Below are 9,645 nucleotides of genomic sequence, written 5' to 3' on the forward strand. Positions count from 1 at the left end.
TGCTACAATGGTGGTTAAGTGTGAAAAATGGTCCTAAGTGACTATTTTCAGTGCCGTTGGGTAACGGTCGCTAAGCCGAGGATTACCTACACAAGGTTTTGCCGTCCGGCCGTGTAATGAAACGCCTTCCTTCTCAACGGCCTGGTGGCCGGGTTGCTTTTGAGCTTCTGGGCAGAAGGACCCAACCGCCTCGCTGCCCCCTCCCCCATTTCCATGCCTGGGCCAAGAAGCAGGAACCCCATAATTAAAAGTCGCAGTGGGAAAACTCCAGACGAACCCTCCTGGCTCCGGGACGTGCTCCAACCCAGCGGCCGTCCACCGCAACACCACAACACCCAGATGGACAAACGTCAATCCATCATCTGTTGTGGGTTTTCGCTTTCCCCCCCGAGGGTAACGTGTCGACTCAGCCATTAAAGCGGTGGATCTCACACCCTTTGGGGGGCACCAGGCTGGGGAACCCGGCCTGGAACAGAAGGGAGGGGGCTCTCAAGGGGCAACCAAGGACAACCCCATCCCTTTGCCTCCCCCCCCCCTCCACCGTGGGGAGAACACACAGACAACATCTTCTGAATTGCTCCTTTTTCTTTTTCTGGACCTGTCTTGAAAGGGTGTAAAAACAAGCAATTCTTTTATAAAAAGAAATCCCATTTTATGGGAGGAAAAAGGCCTGGATCCTGTAAAATTAGTCCATTTGAGGAAAAAATGGTTGAAAAAATCTTATTAGAGATTCTCAGTCCTCCAAGTCCTGGTTGTCCCAAAGTAGCGTTTTTTCCCAAGAGGTAACTGGACTTTCTGTTTTTTTGGTTTTGGTTTTTTTTTTCTTCGAAGACGTTTCGTTTTTCTCATCCGAGAAGAAAACTTTTTGGAACTTTTCAACTTTTTTAAAAAAAAATTGATTTATATGCCGCCCTTCTCCGGAGACTCAGGGCAGCTTATAGTGGGTTAAGCAATAGCCTTCATTCTTTTGTATATTTATACGAAGTCAGCTTATTGCCCCCACAAACTGGGTCCTCAATTTACCTACCTTAGAAAGGATGGAAGGCTGAGTCAACCTTGAGCCTGGGGAGATTCGAACTTACAGTAATTGCAGACAGCTGGTGTTAATCACAATGCTATCAGTCTGCTGAGCCACTAGGCCCTTTCCAACTTGGTTGGAAAAAAGCTTTTCCCTGTGACGCAGGACCAAGCAGTTTGTCGAGGGACCATTCAAAGTCATGACGGCACTGAGAAAAGTGTTTCTCACACTTACGACCGTTGCAGCATCCTGGTGTGTGTGTGTGTTTGTGTGTGATGTGATCAACTTTGTGAGCCTCTGACCAGCGAAGTCAAGGGGTAAGACAGATTCGCTTAATAATCGGGTTTACTAACTTAAAATGGAGTAAAACTCACCTAAGAAGTGTTTCACTTAGCGACAGAAATGTTGGGCTCACTTGTGGGATGTGGAAGATTGCCGGCGATGCAACGCCTCCCTTCTCAGCAGCCTTGTCGCTGTGCCACTTTACAAGTGATTGTAAGTGAAGGACAAAGTATATAATGCAAGTCAACAAAGAGGATTAGGGACTGGAGGTTAAAACATATGAAGAAAGGTTGCAGGGTATATCTAATTTGATGAAGAGAAGGACTAGGGGAGACATGATGGCAGTCTTTCAATATCTCAGGGGCTGCCCCAAAGAAGAGGGAGTCAAGCTATTCTCCAAAGCACCTGAAGGCAGAAGAAGCAGCAACGGATGGAAACTAATCAAGGAGAGAAGCAACTTAGAACTAAGGAGGAATTTCCTGACAGTGAGAACAATTAGTCAGTGGAACAACTTGCCTCCAGAAGTTGTGAATGCTCCAACACTGGAAGTTTTTAAGAAGAGGTTGGATAACCACTTGTCTGAAGTGGTGTAGGGTTTCCTGCCTGGGCAGGGGGTTGGACTAGAAGACCTCCAAGGTCCCTTCCAACTCTGTTATTCTATTCAAGTATTTGGGGGAAGGAGCTTCACGGGTCCTGAATGCTCACACCGCAGGTAGGCATTTCCAGCCCCTTCCTCTATTTAAACAGGAGGATTTGCCCCCAAATTAAACCCCCCTAGACTTTCCCACGAAGAAGGCCACTGCTTTAAAGCTCATCCACCACAGGCCACCCTGGGCTGGGTGCACCCCTAGGCGCTGGGAGTTATTGCACATCTGGAACGAACAGCTGCATCAGGCATCCTGCAGGGAGAGAGAGGAAAGCAGCCCAGCCGCCCCGCAAGACGGGAGGGGAGCAGGAGGGGGAGGGAAGTCGGCAGGGGTGGCTGTGCTTGTGGGGTCATCGAGGCAGCCACGGACGCCATCTTGACTTTTTTGACCGTCCTGAGGGAAGGAGGACGAGGATGGAGGCGCGAGGTCCGCTTTTGAACCGCAGGAGCCGGCTGGGAGCCGCCCTCCCCAAAACTCGGATGAATCTGGAAATCCGGACTTGTCTTTCTCCGGACCGGTGGAGATTTAGCCCCGACCCGGCTTTCTCCTCGACCGGGGGCTTTTGCCATCCCTTCCTCCAGGTTTCCCGGACCGTCTTTGGCCGGACGCCTTCGGGGAAATCGCCGCGCTCAGCCGGGTCCGCCCCGCCGGGGAAGGCTCGGCCGTTGCTCTCCTCGCACCGCCTGCCCTGCGCCCGATCCCGCCCGCGCAGCCTTGCCCCGCGCAAAGTGCCCCGCGCAGCCCTCCTCCTCCTCCTCGACCCCCTCCCGGCCCCGCCCCCAAGCCTGGGCGGTGCCTGCCCACCGCCCCCCCTCCCCTCCCCGCCCCCCCCCCGTCCCAGCAGCCTTTGCAGGCGCTACAATGAAATTTGCAAAGTTTTTTCGATTTCGGCGCCATTTTCGAGTGGACTCGGAGGTGAGGAGGGAGGGCGGGGAAAAGAAGGGCGCCCCGGGCCGGGGGGGCCGCGGGGGGAGCCCTAAAAATCGCCAAAAAATCCCTAAAAATCCCCCCGGCCCGAGACGAGCCCGGGAAAGGCGCGGGAAAAGCGGGAAAGGCGCGGGAGCGGCGCTTGGGCGGGGGAGGAGGAGGAGGAGGGCGGGGGAGGGGAGAGGAGGGGGGAGGAGGAGGCGGCGCGCGCGCGCTGCCGGGGGGGGGGGGAAAGAAACGGGGGGCAAACACCGGCCGGCCCCCCTGCTTTTTTTCCCCCCCCCATCTCGCGGAGCCACCGGGGAGGATCGAAATAGAGAGGAGGGGGGGGGAGGGTCGCTTGGAGACCTCCCCCTCCCCGCCCGTCAAAGTGGCCAAACTTTTCTGGCGGGGCGGGGGGAGGGAGTTGAGTCTGAGGGGGCCTGTTTTTTTTTTTCCCGGGGGGGGTCCGCAGAAGGAGGGGAAGCCCCCCCCCACGGTGCCACGGGTGGGGGGGGGGCGGCGCTGCCCTGCCCCGAGGGCGGGATCCGCCCCCCCCATCTCCCCCCCCTCAGGAAAGGCCGCCACCCGCGCCCCCTCCTCCCCCCCCGCCTCAGCCGCCGTCTCCGCTTCCTCCGCCAGATACTTTTTAGCTAAATATGGATACAGCGCGGAAGAAGAAGAAGAAGGAGAAGAAGAAGAAGCGGCGGCCGGGAAGAGTCTCGTCAGCCCGGCGGAGCCCGGCAGCGCCTGCGGGGCTCGGGGTTGGGGGTGGGGGGGCAGCGGCCGTTGGGGAGGGGGCTTTCTCGGCCCCCCCCGACCGGGGTCCCTCCTGCCCAGCCCTCCGCCGGCCGCTCCCTCGGGGGTGGGGGGCGGGATAGAGGCTCCCGGGGTCCTTCCTGGAAAAAGACGCGCGTGGCGGAGGGAGGGAGGGGAGGAGAAGCCTGTGGGGGGGGAGGGGGGTCCCCTCGCAGCTTGCAACCGCAGCCCCCTCCCCGGATTAAAAAAAAAAAGAGGGAGGGAGGGAGGCGGGCGGGAAGGGTGGGGGGAGAAAGGAGGGGAGGGGAAAGTGACAGGGGCCAAACCCGGGGAGGTTAAGGGGGGCTTCGAGGCGCTTCCCGCCCCCCGCTTCTTTCTGTCTCTCTTGCCTTGCCTTCGCTTTCCCCCCCCCCCCCCGCCTTCAACCCCCGGCCCCGAAGGAAAGGTGGCAGCCCCGGCGGACGTGGAGCCGGCAGAGCGAGAGTTAAAAGTGATGCACCGCTGAATATATATATATATATATATATATTTTCCCTCCCCTCCGAGGGAAATCAGTTGCAGCAAAAAAAAAAAAAAGACTTTTCTTCCCCCGCCCCGGCCAAAAAGAAGAAAAAAAAAAAAGTTTCTACCGAAGCAAAAAGTGCTTGCAAAAAAAAAGGAGAAAAGACGTTTTCAATTTGCCTGAAGTTTAAACGTTTAAGAGAGAAATTGCCAGTGAGAAGATGGTTTCATTTCACTTTTTTTTAAGTATTTAAAATGGTGTTTTGTTTTTTTTTTCCCCCACTTTTTTAAAAAAAGTTTTGGAAATGTAAAATGCCATAGTGTTTTCTGGGGGTTTTTTTGGTCCGGGAGATTGGAATAAGTGGGTCGAATTCAAAGTGGTCCTTTTGCAACGGAAAAGTGGAAATTTGTTTTGGATTTTAGAAGAGCTGTTTTAAAAAAATTTTGAAAAGGCGCCGAACGCTCACAATAAACTCTATTTTTTATATAAAAGTGCATTAGTCTTAAAAAATACACAGCATATGTCTCTAAGTAACTAATTTTTACAGCGTGCAAGTCATTATTTCAAAAAAAATAAACAATTTTAGAAATTATTTTGCCCCGTATTAAACTTTTTGTCATTTACATATTTTATTTTACAACCATTGATTGAAATGTAATTTAAGAAACTGATTAAAATAATGCTACCATGAACTAATATAAACAAGGTAAATTTTTTAAATTACAGAATTAATTTAAAAATATTTGTTTATCCCTTATGAAGCCTAATTTAGATTTTTTAAAATTGTTCCTTAACTTTGCTATAACTTAAAAAATTTTTTTTTACAAAACGTGCAGTTCTATATTTTCAAACGTTAATTCTTATTCAATAATTGATTTTTTTTAAAGCAGTGTGTGGGAAATTTGCAAGATCCCAGATTTAATCTAAAAATGTCGACATTTTCTAAAAGTTTGGACTTTTTAATATACATAAAATCAATACAAGTCTCTTGCATTTCGCTATACTTTTTTTGTTTGGTATTTTTATACAGGAAGTGTAAAAAGTAAAAGGACAGAGGAACTTCTACATAATAAACAGTGCGCAAATATAATATGGCTGGTGATAAAAAAATACAATTTAATCATATGCATGCAGCAGCTAGAAGAATTTTGAGTTGTGGAGGAATATTTTTTCTCCTCTCTGTGCGGCTCTTTTTAAAAAAAATGCAGAGTAAAAAAGTGTGCAAAAAAAAAAAGGGGGAGAAACCCTCTTGTGTAGCTATGACAGGAAAGACCCTTAAAGATTAGAGTCTGTAATTGTCTAATTTTGCAGTCGTTGCCGGGTGGGGTAAGAAACAAACTGCCTTTTTGAAATCCTAAATCATAACTTTTCTGCTGGAAAAAATGTGCAAAAGGGGCGACAGATCTTAAAAAAGATAATCTGTTGTGCGGATGGGTGTTTTGTGTGTGTGTGAATGCATTTGCGTGCTCACATGCAGGTCCTATTAAATGGGTGTTTATTCTGGTCAGACTTTCTACTTTTCTACCGTCCTTGGTTTGAACAAATGGTGTTTTTAAGAGTTTGGTTTTTAAGTCTGCAATGCAGTCTTTAAATCTAGAGGAGGCGACACTGGTCCAACGGAAAAGCTCCAGGGAGTTTAAAATACTGTTCTTCGTCAGCACTTTTGAGGGAAAACTTTTACTGGCATTCTAACATACAGTATTATGGAGCCTTCCCTTCCCTTGTGCTCCATTTAAAAGAAGTAATAAAACTTCCTCGCATGAAGTGGGAGACTGCAAATTCTTCCTCCTTGCAAAAGTTTAAGAGCTGTGCAATAAGACGGGTTAGTTAGAGGAGAGTTTGGAGACCAGTTTATCAATAAGCTAACCCTGGTTTGTTTCTAAACGATCTTTTCTGGGGGAAGGGATGCGTGTGTGATTTAGACCCAGCGGTTGGTGATGAATTAAAAAAGAGGATGTGTTTTGGAGAATAATCTGTATTTTAGAAATTATTTATCACTTGTGGAAGTTTAGTTTCAGTGTTTAAGCTTGATGCTAGTTGAAAACATAATTGTGATACTGTTTGTTTATGTTTATTTTTAAAGGTGCTATCTTGTCTTAAGCAATGTTGAAACAATAAAGCAAGGAGATTGTTTTAAAATTTCACTGGGGTGAGTGTTGGCTTCTAAATTTTTCTATTTCTGGTTGTAGGTCAGGCAGATTATTCTATCGAGATTTTTTTCCCCCAAAAAAAGATAGTGACTTGGTTAAGTCCACTCAAAATTAATATTTTTTTATTTCACTCCCCACTTTTCACATAGGATTGTTTTCGGCTAGGCTTTTACTGGAGGTGTTCATTCCTTGTACACAGGGAAGAAATAGATGAAATGTTCCATGAATATATTTTTTAAAATTCATGCTGAAATAGACAATTAGGGCACAATTCAGTGCCAGGAATCCGTTGTGCAATTACACAATTCAGGAGGTTTTCTCTTGGGAACAGTTTTGCTTAGTTGCTATCACCCCCAACTCCTGATGTGCTTTTCCAGCATTAGTTTTGTGGGGGCCACTGCAAATTTGAAAATAATGTTTGTGGCTTAGCACACAGTGTAGGCTTGTGGTTAATTCATTAAGCTTATTTAAATAAACCAGGCTTCACATGTGTGAATCCAGTCTCTTAGTTTCCTATGTGTAGGTGTGCACATTGTGTCTCTTAAATATGAATTAGATTCCACAGATTAGAAACACAATTGTTGTGAATCTGCCCTCAAATGTCACTTAATCCAGTAAGAATCTTTTTATAACAATCATCCATACCTAAAAATGTGTTGAAATGAGATGCAGGCTATGTTGGTTTCTGTTTATTCATTATCTGTGTCTTTGCTTATTGCAAATAAACTCACAGACGAGCCACAAACTTCTCAAAACTCAACTTTCACTCTGCTACAAAGGGAGTTATTAAAATGTTGGTTGGACGAGGGTGTGTGAGTAGGATGTGATAACTTTGAAAGTCCTTTGTGACTCGCGAAGTGGGGCTTCCGACAAATTTCTTTCTAGGCGGTTATGGTAGACTTTTTTTGCTACATCAATGTCTCTCAAGCGTTGGTGGCTTTAAGATGGGTGGACTTCCAGAATTCTGGGGGTTGAAATCCACCCACCATAAACCACCAATCTTGAGAAAAACCCTGTGCTACAAAGTTGGAAGTTGTCCCAAGTTGCTCCCCTTTGCTTGCTTGGCTGAAGAGCCATGGGCTCCATAACTGTGAAGATAATCTGGATTTATCCCTGTTCTGTTTTCACAGATGACTTTTCTTCAACCCTTCAGCTGACTTCTTTTTTGGGTTTTCTGTTTTAATTTCAGGCATGGTTTCTTATGCATTAGCTGAACCTCCACAATGGAGGAGGAAGACACCGGACAGACAGTTTTGGGTATGTTGTTGTTTCCCTTTGCTAGATTAACAGAGGGGGAAGGGAGGAAGGCCAACATTGTCTGGTTTATTACTCTGTCCAGTTTATTACTTTGTCCGTAGAGGTAGCAAAAGAATGTGTCGGCCTGCAATTTGATGATTGCGACTTCAGTAAATGCCTGACCTACAAGCCGTTAACAGCATTCTCCAGCCAGAACATTGTGCCTTCTTTCCCACAGAAGTCTTCTCTAGCTCCTACATTGGTTGAGTGTAGTAGCCAAAATGAAGTTGGGTCTCTACATGGTCTCTTTCTTAGCAGTCCATAACCCTGGTTGCGTGCTCGTCTTCAATCTAGTCCAACAGCTTCAAAATGCCATTCATAGAAATAATAAGTTTCTCATGGTCTTCCATGGACTCTAATGGGGCTCTAAGAAGATAGTTAATCTCTGGCTGGGATTTGGTTCCAGATCCTGGATCCAGTGGCCTTGTTTCTGAGAGGGAGAATAAAATCAACCAAAAAGGCCATCAAAGAATGGAAGCGATCAGATTCCATCTTTCTCTGAGGGTACGGGGGTTTTCCCCCTTGCAACCAGTATTTGGGGGAGGAGGGTTTTCCCCACCTAAAAATTAGTGCTCATGACTTCCTCTCGCAGCTCAAAGGTTCGTGAGCTTTTGCATTCATGGCTTTTATCTAAAATACGCATTGAAACCGTTTATAAGACCTTTGCTTTGTGGGGTTTGATGTTTTAGCTCCTGTTGCAACTAAAGGCAAATCACTCCCAGGAGTTCTCTTTGCGTTGTTTTTATTCGTCGCAGGTAAGTTGACACAGGTGAGTAGAATGAACAGAGGTTTATAAAAGAGCCGCATAGGTTGGTTCAGAGCAATCCTCTCCCAATGGCAGCTCGTGGCTGAATTGGCTGGGAGGTTTAAATTCCCCACTTGTCTTCTCTCTGCATTTCAGGCTTTTAGCAAAAGCAACAGGCACCCCTAGAAAAGAACTTTTTTTTTAATTATTTTTAATTTTCTTTTAATACAAACATTTCATCTTTCATTTAAAAAAAAACTTTGTGGTTGCTTCTATTAGTTGCTGTGAACAGGAACTGCTACAGGAACATGGGGTTTGTGGTACCCATGTGGGCAGTGGTCTGAATGTACCATCAGATCTCTCTTCAGCTTTCATGGGTTAAGTCCTGCTAAGCTGTGGCAGCATTTCTGTGCTAAATTTCCAGGCAGGAGAAAAAGCATTATAACTGTTGCCTATAGTCCATACAAACATTCCTTAAATCATACCTGTCCATAAGGCAGTGAAAACAGGAGTCATTTTCTAGTGGCTGTAATGATGTCTCAAAGAAATATGATGCCATTTAGATAAACAAATTAATTTGTTAAAGTCAAGAATACTTACAGTTTGTTTCACAGCCTACAAACTTGGTTGCTGGTTGTGATACTATTGGCATTTTATATAACTTTCCATTTCTAAGGATTTGGTTTTTTTTTTTTAAATGAACTCTTTAAATGAGTTTAGTTTTCTTCTTAGCCAGTCATGTGTTTTAAAAGCCTGCCTTGTAGAGCATGTTCATGGAATTACTGAACAGGAAGGGATATCTAAGATTATAATGCATTTATATGAAGTGTGGACAAGTTGGGTAATTTAAAACGAATAAAGGAAATTGTGAGCATTTTAGTCCAACTCAAAGTACTTGGAAGGCTTTAGATCAGGCAAGGCTGCAAAACGTGCTGTATATCTTAATGCATAGATAAACTAAGAATTATTAAGTAAATGAAATAATTGGAGGGATCTGACCTTCAGATATATAAAGTCCTGCAGTTAAAAATCTTCACAGGACTTATTTTAAAAAAAGAAACTGCTAACTATGCTTATAATATATAAGTGTTGGTCCATAACAAATAAAATACAAAATCCATAGTTGCCTAACCTTTTATCAGAACATACCAATAAATGCTTTTGTGACTGACAGCAGTGCATACCAAATAAATACGAAGGTTGATGGAAATCAGTTTCTCAAATTGCTTGATTATCCGACTTAGATTATCTGTACATTTACGCTGGAGTAAATTAAACTTGCCCTGAATTCACTGTTTGAAATGCACCACTGGCTACTGCTGGAACAGGTGCATTTTAGA

At 45.6% G+C, this 9,645-nt stretch overlaps 1 long non-coding RNA gene across 1 annotated transcript; it reads left to right on the forward strand.

Moving 5' to 3' along the window:
* Positions 1-2,789: 2,789 nt before the first annotated feature.
* LOC117679588 (uncharacterized) lies at positions 2,790-9,421 on the forward strand. Its single transcript, XR_004595413.3, has 4 exons — positions 2,790-2,862; positions 6,198-6,263; positions 7,454-7,521; positions 8,250-9,421. It is a non-coding gene; the product is annotated as an uncharacterized LOC117679588 (long non-coding RNA).
* The last annotated feature ends 224 nt before the right edge of the window (positions 9,422-9,645 follow it).

The sequence above is a fragment of the Pantherophis guttatus genome, chromosome 12 (assembly GCF_059756535.1).
Source record: "Pantherophis guttatus breed Tessera chromosome 12, ASM5975653v1, whole genome shotgun sequence".
Lineage (NCBI taxonomy): Eukaryota > Metazoa > Chordata > Lepidosauria > Squamata > Colubridae > Pantherophis > Pantherophis guttatus.